The 13,956-nt window shown below is 33.7% G+C and overlaps 1 long non-coding RNA gene across 1 annotated transcript; it reads right to left on the reverse strand.

Annotated features, from left to right (window-relative positions):
• Window positions 2,392–3,051, reverse strand: LOC110265708. The gene is made up of 2 exons (XR_002351924.1): window positions 2,961–3,051; window positions 2,392–2,485 (listed from the first exon to the last, which is right to left on the reverse strand). It is a non-coding gene; the product is annotated as an uncharacterized LOC110265708 (long non-coding RNA).

Raw genomic sequence — 13,956 nt, forward strand, 5'->3', positions numbered from 1 at the left:
GAATCGGTAATATATGAGGTGAAATATTCGATAGAGTAAATTTTTATTCTCAACTATTCTAAAATATACAAAAAGTATTTTCAGAATGATAATGCTTCTATTTTATTTCTTTAAAAATTTTGACTGTCGTCTATTAATTTATAATATTTTTAATTTAATTTTTTAAATTTATTATGACAAAATAACGATATGATGAAGTTTTTGTCCGCTAAAATTGCGAAAATATTTTTAAAAATTAGTTTATTCATTGTATTTTATTTTGTTTTTTTTTTTGTTTTTGGGTGTTTAAATTTTTTTTAAGTTAAATAATAAGCATCAGAAATATATAAATAGTATATATTAATTTAATCAATTTTGTTATAGAATACCAACCAATTATGTTACTATGACGTCTGTTATTTGGACCAACTCCATTATCATGCGCTTTCAATTCTAGTTTTTTTAAAGAGTAGAATACAGATATTAAGCAAAAATTGAATTTATAGCCGAAAAAATTAAATTATCATAATACATGTTAAGTTTTATGTTAACTGAAACAAAATGATGATGATGATGATGATGGGTGGCTCTTACCATTTGTCTAATTGTAGTTAATTATGTACTTGACAATGGATTTGGAATACGAATTATATGTGTTGATATAATATGATTGCTGATTCGTTGAATTTTTCAATTATATGATTGAAAGTGAAACAAATATTTAACTCTCTTCAGTAAAGTACAATTGAAGGCGCAGAAGTTTTTGTTATTGAAAGTGAATCGGTATTTAAATTGAGTACGTATTAATAGTTTTTTTTATTGAAAGTGAATCAACTTTAAATTCTGTCGTGGGTTGAAAGTGAATCAGTTTTAAATCTATCGTGGGTTAAAGCTAGTTTTTGAAAAAATAAAATAAAATAAAAAGAATTGAGTACGTAGTAGCAGTTTTTTTTTATTGAAATCTGTTTTTAAGTCCTGTCATAGGATAAAGCCAATTTTTAATAAAAAGAAAATAGGGGTAAAATAAGAAGAAAAGAAAAAATTGGATACCACAATTCCATATCCCATTATATATTGGTATAGATAATATTTTTTTAGTAATTATTCATTAATAAATGTTGCATTAACGATTCTGTTTGTTATATTTCAATGTGTTTATTTCAATTAGACTCAATAAATTACCAAAATTCAAACTTATTATCTTAAACTTCTTCCTTGATCATATGGTTAGAATCGTTTAACAGAAGATCTTCGGACCATAAAATTTTTAAAGTAAAAAAAAATACAATAAAACATATTAGAAAACCTAAAAAAATAAAATAATTTTTAAAATAGAATATATATAATATATATATATATATATAAAAGAAAAATAATAAATTAAAACTTACTTGGCCTATGACATAGAAAAATAAAGAGAACGAAATAATCATGAAAGTTGAAATAACAAAAAATATATAACACAGTTCTTATCTTAACACATTTAAAATGGGTTAATGATTTTTTTAATTATAAACAAAAATGTATTATTACTATTTTATCCATAAATTTGATTTGTAAAATGAATTATTTGAGGGCAAATGGTGTCTATAAAAATTGGACACCAAACTCTAGTATTGCCTTTATATATTGGTATAGATATGTGAATCTAATAATTAATAAAAAATAATATTTTTTAATATAGAACATATTAAAAATAAAGAAAAAAATTAACAAAATATACGAGAATAAGAAAAAATCAGAATTATTTTTAAATTAATTCAAAATTGATTACTTATTATGAATTAAAAAGAAAGAAAAATATTTAAATTTAAAGAAAAGAGTAGGCGCATATGAGTATTGTAACACCTTGCCACACAGAGCTTTACACTTAGGATGTAAAACAGAGGTGGCGAGGCGCTACGACCCTAAAAGTAAAAATATATATCACTACAAGAAAAACACCCATTCAGGTACACTTGAAAAGTGTAGCCAAAAGTGAAAAAATGATGCCTTAGACTACAGCTACGCTTTTTGGGCTACGGCTACGCTTTTTGAGGTGATTCCTGTTTGGCCGTTGCCTATTCTCAAAGGCTACGCTTTTCTGCACCAAGGGCTACGCTTTTGGCGTTTGAGAATAGGCTACGCTTTTCAAGTGATGTTGTCCAGGACCAAAGGCTACGCTTTTTTCAGCTTTCATTTTTTCAGAATAGGCTACGCTTTTCAAAGCTACTGCATTACTTGTAAAGCGTAGCCACATTGTATACCATAGCTACTTTTTATAAGCGTAGCCTTAGGTCCCTCTTTTTTTTTATATACTATAGCTACTGTATATATATAATATATACAGAAAAAAAACAAGACCTAAGATTATCAAAACCATAATATCACTTAGCCAATAAAAGTATCTTCTAATAAAAATCATTAATCAACTATATATGTAAAGATTCTAAATAGCACTCTATCTAAGCCAATAAACCACAATAATAATCAGCTTAATCTTCATTGCTTAATCTTCATTGTTACCCTGCATAATTATATAGAAAAGTAGTTAAAAAAATATTCATAATGACATTCGTAATTATAAAAATTAAATGGAACACGTAGACATAGTAAACCAAAAAAGCATATACTAAAAAAAATAACATGGTCATGGTAGAAGAGGTGAATTCAAGAAATTATGTATTATCCTTGTTTCATTCAAATCATGAAAATCTACAGGTGTTTCTTTCTTCCATTTCCTTTAACACAATCTTGATATGTTCCTATAGCATTTTTCATGCACTAATTAACCAGACTTTCACACTTAAATTAGATATAGGGACAAATTCATATGTACCAAGTGCACAAAATAAAAAATACAACAACCAAAATTACACAAATAAATTTTAGCCATAGCAATACAACTTCAGTGTTAATAAAGCCAACAAACATTTCCAGTCGTAGCAATTAATGTAAATGCAAGTAAAAAACTATGGAACAAGGAATAGATAAGGACATACCACATCTAAGTTCGGAAAATGTGTTGATCCATGGCCGCTATTCGCATCAATAGGAGACTGTTGGGCGTCTTATAATAAAGCTTCTAGTTCTTCTAGCCTCATTCCAGGTTCCGATTGCTGCAGTATTAACTTGATCATATTTCGCAACCCATGAATCTCTTCCTCTTGTTTTTGCTGTTTGGCCTCTTGTTTTTGCTATTGGGCCTCTATGTGTCCAAGTTTATCCTTCAGACTGGACACTTCCTCTTTGTGCTGATTCTTGATTTCATTAATTTCAGCATGTTTTTTTAAATCAGTTTTTGTCACAGATCTTCCATACAACCTTACCCGACATGGTCGTTCTTTCCTGAATAAGGCCTCAAATGCTTCCTCTTCTGTTTCACCAGCAGCTTGGCGGTGTTGGAAGTCTTCCTGCATAGAAGAAACATTTAAAATTGAGTTAGTTACCGTATCCTAAATTTGAAATGTAATTATGAATGATTCAATGTACTCTTACAACAGCAGTTTGTGTTTCCTCATCCACTTATTTCCTCTTACGACTTGTTCGGGTAGCAATGTACATCTCAAACCTTTTTGGTTCTTCGTTTGTTTCCTTTGTTGCTCGCTGCAAAACAAGATCATACTTTGGTTTCTTCCTTCAATTTATGCAAATATAAATTCTAATAAATATAAATCTACTATTACCATAGCCACTCGTACTCTTCCGAAATTGATTGGCCCCATGCGATGTGAAAACTTCTGTTTTTTCTTGTGTTGCTTGTTTCTTTGACTTATTGACTGGAAGTGAATAAAAAGTTAGCATACAGTTACTAACACGTGTAGCATAATGAGTTAGGCAAATCTACTAGCAAGACTGCATTATTAAGCTAAAGCACTGAAAAATATGTCACATTCACTCGTTAAATATTATTCAAAAACAATGAACCTAACTCTACATCTGGTTATACAAACTATTTAGTACAATTTATCCATGAAGCGACAATATATAAGCCCCCAATTTCAAAGTGTTCAAAAAAATTGCTCATGAACAATACCCAAAAGCAAGCATAAAAGATCTATTTATAATATATTGGAGCACCTATTTAGTTTTTCACAACTGTAAAGATGAACCAAACCCTACACTTTACTACTGTGATATCAACTGGTTCAGTCCTAGAGCTATGAAGTAATTGAAAAGATGTAAACTGGTATGATCAAGGAGTTTGGACCAATATACCATTCAACAAAACCCTAATCAGAAACAGGTAAAATACATTATCATTTTGGTTTTAAAAAATCTAATTTAAAAAGAAAATAACCCTTTTGATCTTTTAAAGATGGCATTTTTATTCCAAAAAAGATTCTAAAAATATTCTCCCTTTATTCTATTATTCACTGAGATACAGCAGGATCAGGAAATGTATCATTGAAATTGATAATAATTGATGACTAGGAACTCCAAAAAATTGGTGGATACATTGGTGGATCTTTTCTTATCCACGCAGTATAGATGAGTGATACCTACCAATTACGCAAGTTGCATAGGAATTAAGTATTTTATCTTCCAAACCAATCCTTTATCTGTGTTGCAAGAAAATGGAGGGAAAAAAACTGCAAGAATACTGACACATTCTGTTGGTTCTAGCAGGTTTGAAATCAGAGTAAAAAAGTAGCTAGCCAAATAAAAAGGCATATAGACAGTGACGGATCCAGAAAATTTTAGAAGTGGGGAAAAATTTATATAACATGATAATAATTTTTATAATAAAAATAATATATGTATATAAAAAATTAAATAACACTTCCCAACTCAATTAGAAGCCGACTCTTATTAATATTCATAATTAAAAAAGTTCTTTCAATTAATACAGTTGCTACGCAAAAATTAAAGTTAATTTCAAAAAAGATAAATAATACTTTTTTGAGTTGATTTTTAAGAAAGAACACTAATTTCATTTAAATCTGAGAATTGATCATTCTAACAAATATCTATTGTGAAATTTTTAAATTGACGATTAAGTACCAAAAGTTAAATAAAAATTATTGTGGAGTCAAATTTAATAATCTAATGAGGGCAAATAAATATTATTATCATGTATTATTCAAAAAAAAAATCCAAATTGTAGTGAGGGCATTTGCCCCTACAATAGTATGCTTAGAACCGTCCCTGCATATAGACATCACATAATGCTGAAACACTTAATAAATTTTCTTTTAAGAACAATAATTCACATCCAATCAGTGCTTATTGAGACATCAAAAAACATAAGATTGTTAAGTGTTAAGGTGTCAGTAGAGCTGCTTCACATTAATAACTAAATACCATATTGCTCTTTCAATAGTCAAATAGTTTCACATGAAAATTCGACATATATAGTCTTTTACCTGAATTAGAGGATGACTCCAATAATAGATCAATTTTATGAAACCACTTTCTGGTACTTGTGGGGGTCGATTCTTCACCATATCTTCAATAGTATCATAGGGAATGGAGTGCTTTTGCTTAATCTTTCCTTTGAACCGCTTCCAAGCATCTCAAATCACTTGCATTACCCACTTTTCTCCACTGCCTGGGAGGATAAACTTGGTTTGCATGATTATAAGTAATTGTTATATGATCTTGTGCTGAATAAAAAAATTGAAATCAATAATTACCAAGTGTCTTACGTTAACATAATCCCACATGAACTTATTAGCTTTAGAAGGAACAGCATGCCAACTAGTGTACAAAAGACTTACGAATCTTTTATTTCTACCAATAGTGCCAACAAAACTAGTATTATTAGAAACACTTTGGTCGGTTGGTCCTACGGGCTGTCTAATATCAAAAGTGACTTCTTTCCGCTGTTCCATAGTCCTTGCATAAATCTCCTTGCAAGTTGTTTTTCCACGGGTTTTCTTCTTCTTTGGCTCTCCTAGTTTCATTCATTAGGAAATAGATTAAGGACTAATTAGTGATACCAATTGAAAAAAGAAGCATTACAATTTACAAGAGAAGATAGAAAAATAGCAAAACAATACCTTCTTCATCATCAATGTCCTCCATCACATGTTGATAATAGTCTTTATCAAGTGTCATGCTTTCTTCCCTGTCCTCACTTAGTTCAGTGCTTGGTCCTTCAATTTCCACGTCTATCCCATTTTTCTTTAAGAATTTGTCAATTGTTGTAGCCTTTACTCTTGGCATCCTCTTACCCTTTGTTGATATTCCTTGCTCAAACATTGCACTTTCAGGTTGTGGGGTAGTTTCAGGAGAAGGCAAAGTCGTGTCATCTTGTCCTGTTTGAGTCTCTTCATCTGTGAGTTGAATATTCTACTGCTGCCCTTGTTTGATTGTGAGTTTAGTAGTACTTAGACAACTCCGCTCTTGGCTTAGACTTGTTGACACGTTGCTGTTCCTTTTACGAATTGCTTCGAGCTTCCTTGTAAGTTCATCTGGCTCCATGTTTGTAGGCTTAGACTTCTTCAAGCCTTGTGTTGATTTTCCACCCTGCACTCCATTCTTGACTTTCTCAGCAGTAGGCATAGTCAATAGCTCCTTTCTCTTTTTATTTTTTGGCTGTTGCGAAGGAATGTTTGGCTGTACTTCCAAGGTGGTAGGCGTGGAATTAGTTCTTTTGCTAATAGAATCGAATGTGCTTTGCAGATGACTAAAATCCAGCTTCTTTGACGTGGATTTCTTCTACCCTTTGGTTGCACGCATCTCCAATTGACTTTTCGGTTCATCCACCCTTCGCTCAGATTTCTCCTTGTCATTAGCAGCTGTAGCTTCCATTTCATATTTCTTGCGTTCAGTTACAATCCTTTGTCTCTTAGCCTCAAATTGTCTAAGCAAATTCTTCCTTGATGTAGCTTTAAGATCAATAAATTCCTTATTCCTACACAAATAAATTAGTTAAGTAGAGTCAATATACCCATCAAAATCAATATAAAGTTCATTCTGGAAGCATTTCTTATGGAAGTGAACAAATGTAAGACCATACTTATCTCTCCCAGCATCGTACCACTCACACCGAAATAAGACAACCTTAAAACGCCCAAAATAGTCTAACTCTACTATCTCAAACAACCTGCCATAATAAGCTACATTGTCTTGGATTGGATTTTGATCCTTAGCACTTGCAAAGCTTGAAGTTAAAGTAGTTAATGTGACACCACTGTTTTGTGTTTTCCTCCTTGCCTCACGCTCCACCATGTGAAACCTGTATCCATTAATTACATATCCAGAAAATATTCTTGCCACAGAGCTTGGACCTCGAGATAATTCTTTTAGCCAAGAAGGCACATTTGGATCCCTCGCACGAGTTTCAAACCACTGCGCGAACGTTTTGTTGTGAACTTTTGCTTTTCTCTATTTCGTTCCCCGCTGATTGTTAACCTCTACCTCATGCTCTCTATAATTAATAATAGTTAGGTTTGATCTAAAAAATATGGGTGAACTTGACCGGAATAAAGAAAAAGTTTAATTAAGTTACCTAACATAATCTGCGACTTCTTCACAATTGTGTAATACATACACATGGGCTTGAGCAATTGCTATGTCATCTAGATTAATTGGTTCTCCATTTTCCACGCCTAACGAACGACCCTTGTTAGAAAACAACTTTGATGGCACAACTTCATCTTCGTTAGGATCATCATCATTCCGAGGTCGCTTATTAAGTTTTGTTTGCACACCTCCATGCAAGTATCTTGAGCAAAAAGTTAAGCACCCCTCAGCCAGATATGCCTCTGCAATAGAACCTTCAGGCCGACTTCTGTTGCGAACATATGACTTTAATGTACACATGTACCTTTCCGGAGGATACATCCAACAAAACTGCACCGTACCTCCCAATCTCACCTCATTTGCTAAATGAATGGGAAGATGAACCATTATGTCAAAAAAACTAGGGGGAAAGATCCTCTCAAGGTGGCATAACATTTCCACAAACTCTAACTCCAGTAGATCTATCTCTTCCAGTGTGATGAACTTCTTGCACAAGCGACGAAAAAAGGAACTTAGTCGAATCAACGGAATGGCCACATGATCAGGAAGGATGCTTTTAATCGGTATTGGTAGTAAATAGTGAAGCATAAAGTGAGCATCGTGGGTCTTATACCCAGAAACTTTTCTTTCTCCTAGATTTACACAGCGTGATATATTCGAAGCACTACCACCAGGTAGCTTTGTTGTCTTCAAAACACCACAAAAAACTAACTTCTCTGCAGCAGTCATAGAAAAGCATACCTTTGCCAACTTTTTTCTCTTGCCATTATTCACCTCCTTTGGTTGAAGATTTTTCCAGATACCCAAATCTTTTAAGTCATATCGAGCATTCAAATGGTCCTTTGTCTTGCCTGGGATATCCAAGAGAGTTCCAATTACACTGTCAAGTATATTCTTCTCTATGTGCATGACATCTAAGTTGTGACGCAGTGGGTTCTTGTGCCAGTAAGGAAATTCAAAGAAAATTTATCTTTTTTCTAATTCCATGGGAAACTATTTGATGTACTTTGCTTCTTTCCAAAGACATTCTCAACATTTTGTAGCATCTCAAAAATTTCAGCTCCTTCTATAACAGGTGGAGGGGGTCTTAATTCCTACTTCCCATTAAAAAACCTTGTATTGGTTCTCCATGGATGATCCATGGGTAAAAAGATACGATGGTCCATATAAACTGTCTTCCGACTATGTTTTAGTTGTAAGCTACATGTATTTTTGTTGCAACAAGGACAATCCAATTTTTTCTTTGTACTCCACCCAGACAACATAGCATAAGCAGGAAAATCGTTGATTGTCCACAAAAGAGCTGCCCGCATTTGAAAGGTCTCATTCTTTGACGCATCATAAGTTTCGACCCCTATTTCCCACAACAACTTCAAGTCTTCTATCAATGGTTGTAGATACACATCAATGTCTTTACCAGGTGATTGTGGCCTAGGAATAAGCAAAGAAAGCATACAATATTCGGGTTTTATGCACATCCACGGAGGCAAGTTGTATACCATCAGCATCACGGGCCACGTGCTCCATGAAATGTTCATGCTACGAAATGGATTGAACCCATCACTTGACAAGCCTAGTCTAATATTGCGAGATTCTTTTGCAAATTCTTCATCCATTTCATCAAGGTTCTTCCATGCCAAGCCATCAGCAGGATGCTTTAACGTCCCATCTTTTACGCGCTCCTCATCATGCTACCTCAGACTAGCTGCCGTCTTTGAGCACATAAATAATCTCTGAAGTCTTGGAATTATAGAAAAGTATCTCAGAGTATTTGCAGGAATAGGACGACCTTTCTTGTCAGGTTGGTTCTCGCTATTATCACGAGAATTTTCAGTATATCGAGAAGTTCCACACACACTACATTGTTTTTCATCCTTTAGTTCTTTTCTATACAGGAGGCAATCATTAGGACAAGCATCAATTTTTTTATAATCCAGACCTAAATCTCTTATCATAGCCTTTGTCTTATGGAAAGATGAAGGTATGTTAATGTCAGGCATTGCCTCTTTCAATAGCTCAAGAAGTGAAGTGAAGGAGGCATTGCTCCAACCGTGCAAACACTTTAACAAGTACAGACAGATGGTAAAAGATAATGTAGAAAATTTCTTGCAACCCGGGTATAACTCTTGACTTGTCCCATCTATTAAATTATAAAACTTTTTAGCCTCTTCATTTTGACCTACAGTAACACTCTCAGCATGAGATACATCTCCAAATGCATCATTAAGCAGTCTTTCGATGTCATCGCGTGCACCTTCTTCATCATCCGTGTCATCATCAACCGCCATCGGGATTGCCCATTCGCCATGATTAATCCATGTTCTATATCCCTTAACAAATCCGTCGGCTACTAAATGGTCAAATACCAGATCTCTTCTATACCAATTAATGTTACAACACCTCTTACAAGGACATTGAATTTGTCGTCCGTCCGGTTCTCCCTCGGAGTATGCAAAGTCTAAAAAACTAATAACACCATTGATATACTCTTTACTATAACTCGGTAGATCCATCCAATCCTTTGGCATATCACAAAACCTAATCGATAATTATTAAATTTTTTAGGAGGAAAATTTATAAGGGGTCGCAAAGTGAAGATAACAAGAATAGAGGAGGAAGGGTGTTATTCGCTATAAAGGGAATGGGCAATGAAAAGGACTTTCAAAGCCTTGTAATTAGGTTGGGAAATAGTTTCTAGTCTTAGAAGTAATTCTCTAGAAACCCATTGAGGTAAAACAAATAAAGAGAAACATAGAATTTATAGTACAAATATAATAAGTTAAATTCCAACTTCAAAACTAACAAATCAAAAGAATTAAAGTATGCATTGTACCTTGCCATGACACAATCAGCGTTTTGACAAAATCTGCTTGGAAGACCTTAAACAAAAACTTTCGCCTTCAATCTTAACCACGAATAACTGTAAAAATTACAGACAAAAAAAAATGGAATTGACATATGCAACCATTTAACCACGAATTTAGCACAATCATCATTTATCAAGAATTAAATTGATATAATCGAACAGATTTGGGACCCAGCAGCAGCTACAACAATTAAATCATTCAACAGATAACGGAAAAACTACAAAATTTTAAGTGTATAAATATGGCTATTAACTAGAACTTCGTTTATCACATATTGAATTTGTGAATAAAGGAAAACAGATGAAAAAGGGCATTGGGCTATATGAAGAAAGTGATAACCACAATAATGGAAATATATGTGTGTGTGTGTGTGTCTGTACTCTGTATAATTTTCTTATCCAATAGTAGGTTTTGTAAAAAATTACTTCAATAAAAGGTTATTCAACAATCAACAGTGTAACATCCATTTAAGCCTACACCTCAAAGAATAACAGGGAATAAGAAACATACTGTCAAGCTAGCAGACTCTGTATTCTCAAACTCTACCAACCGCTTAGTGAAAGTTGCTTCACATATATGGACGATTCTTAGCTATGTTCAAAATAGCAAATCAAACAAAAAATTACATCAGTAGAAAATTAGTAAAGCTCAAGTAAGAACCACTGAAATTTAGAACTATCATAGAAAATGAGGAAGAAAAATCCATAGGCAAGTGTATAACTAGTCTAAGCATAAGAATCTAGCCATTTGTTTTTGCTAAACTAAAGTGATCAATGTTATCAAAAATTAAAAATGCTTAGGTGATAATGAAAATCCAAAGAACAAAATTATGAATCTGAATCATAGCACCACTGGTTTGTATACATGAAGCCATCCAGCATTCAAGTTTTTTTTGGAAAAATAAATAAAAATAAAAAGCACATTAATCACTTAACGGAAAGGAAAAAAATGCTAGTTCCAAAGAAATTAAGAAAAAATCAACCAATCCAAAGTAACTCATTGAAACAAAAAAGTCTAATGCAAATGAAAGAAGTGCTCTAATAAGAACCATTAGCCAACAATATTCCATAACTTCATTGTGGATGAAACATTATAAAATTTAATAAAACACATATACAGAGAGAAGAGAAAGAAGGTACAACTAAACAGCAACTAAAACATCAAAGCTTAAAAAACAATTTTAACTACGATAAATAAGTGATCAAATAAATAAGCAACTTCAAAAGTCAAGTATAAAATCGTTTAGCCACCCTACACATTATAAATGCCCAAAAAAAAAAAAACTCCGCACTGCTACAGTACAAGATCTTGAATAAAAGCAGAAATATTATTGGAGGAAAGAGAGTGAATCAGAGAAGTACAAGAACAGTGTGACCTGACTTCTGAGGAAAAGAAATCCTCTTCAAATAAAGAGTAGAGGAAATTGGGAAGAAAGAACAACCAAGAAAGCCTCAAGGAAAATAAAATGAAAACAAAATTGAAAGACCCTTTCCGTGACATAAAATTAAAAATTAATCACAAGGTAGAAAATGAAAACTTACAATGTCTGACTTAGAGCAAGTTTATTGAGACGGGTGTGCTTACTCAAATACACATAAGAAGGGAAACTTTAAATTATGTATGCAACCACAATAATGGAGCTGAGAAATGACAAGTTACCTGGCTCACTGAGCAAATGTTGCGTTTCCTGTTGAGATCAAAGATCCAGAGAGAGAGTGATAAAAACAATCTAAAGCTCATAGCAGCCACCAAATTTTGCTCCTGAAAAGGTAACACAATTTCGGACGAAGAAAATTATTAATCCTCAACATGCATTTGGATTCAGTCTCAATGAATAAGCTAATGAAAAAACCAACCATGAACAAAAGGAGAAATGATACATATTGATATTCCTAGATATTGTAGTATAAAAATACCTAAAAACAATCAAATTTCAGTAAACTAAGTTGGCAAAGTATTCGCCTTGGTGGTGCTAAGACGCCTCAATTATGAGGTTAACTTGTAAATTACTGAAAAGCCCTCAGTTCAAACTTTATCAATTTACAATTTGATGGATGGTCAGTTTTACTTATAATTTGTTAACATTTTCATTAAACCAATTTGAGACAAAGCTAGCTAGTTCTTAATTTAATCATTTCATCATTTTTCTTTGAAATAGCTCTCAATATCTCTCTCCGGGGAGTGCAACCCCTTCTCTTTGTTTGACATTCCTTAATAAAATATTGAACCAAAACAGATTCTTTCTCTATTCCTGTTTAGCAGAGACAATAGGCTCCTTAAAAACTAGCTCAGTCTTGTTTCATACACCTAAAATTGAGACTTTCAACTTCTTAACTGAAGATTGCAGGTAAGTTTCTAGTGATCTCTTGTCATTATCAATACTACCTTGGCTTCCTTCTCAACTTTTGAAATACCCTTCTGAACAGAGCTATCATAGCTCACATAAGATCCAGGGAAAAAAGATGGGGAGGGGGAGTTTTCCCACAAAAAATCAGTTCTATAACACAGTAATGCCTTTAGACATGGAGATCAAGTAAAAGGAACAAACTTTAAAATGAAACAGAAAAACACACAAAAAAGATAAAAATGAAAAACTTATAAGAGAATGTAAGATAGGTCAAAAGCCAAGTTTTCTAGAAGAAACGGAAGCTGAAAACAGAGAAACGGAAGCTGAAAACAGAGAAATAGAAGCCAACTTATTCATTGAGAAAATTATTAACGCTGCATTTGGATTCAGTCTCACAAACAAAAATACAGAGAAAATAGACAAGCTATATATTAAATCACAGTTCACAAACCCTAAAATACCACACATCTTCATCAACAACAGCATGCATGTTATCAAATTACAGTTCACAAACCCATATTTCACAGATTAAAATTCCCAAATTAAAACCCCTAAAATCGGAACCCTAAGCCTCTGAAATTTCAGAACCAAATAGAAATCACTACATACCTATTCAATGATATGAGCACAGAGAAGATGATGATGAGAAGCACGGAGATGACGATGGTGAGAGCGGCAGCAGCGATGATGGTGAGGGCAGCGCAGCGACGATCAGTGCAAGATGGCGAAGAGGAGCGACGGTCAGTGGTGCAGCAATGTGGAGAGTGGTGAGTGCGGGCGAGTGGTGAGTAGGGGGCGACAACGGTCACTGGCGAGATTGAGAGGATTTCTTCTTGTAGTGAGAGGGTCAATGGAGAGAGTGAGAGGGTCAATGGCGAGAGCGACGGTGAGAGGGTCAATGGCGAGAGTGAAGAGAGTGAGTGGGGGGCGACGATCGATGGTGAGCTTTGGAGGCAGAGTGAAGAGGGTCAATGGATGCTGAGTGAGCTTTCGAGGGTTTACGAAAGGGGATGAAGGTGGGTGCTTTGGAGGTGATCAGTGAGATTTGGAGGGAATGACAAAAATTTTACTAAGTGTGACTTTGCTTTCAGGGAAAAGAGGAAAAAAATTCACTAAGTGTCAAATTTTTTGCTCTAGACACATTAGGCATCACTTTTAAAACGCACCCAAAACTTAATAAATAGGCTACTCTCTAAAAGCGTCCCCTTTGATACAAAAAGTGAACCTATAGATATCAACCTACGGCTACGCTTTATAAGTGATTTCTAAAATACCTAAGGCTACACTTTTTAAATGATGCCACAATTGTGTATC

This window comes from Arachis ipaensis, chromosome B08 (genome assembly GCF_000816755.2).
Source record: "Arachis ipaensis cultivar K30076 chromosome B08, Araip1.1, whole genome shotgun sequence".
NCBI classification, from domain to species: Eukaryota; Viridiplantae; Streptophyta; class Magnoliopsida; order Fabales; family Fabaceae; genus Arachis; species Arachis ipaensis.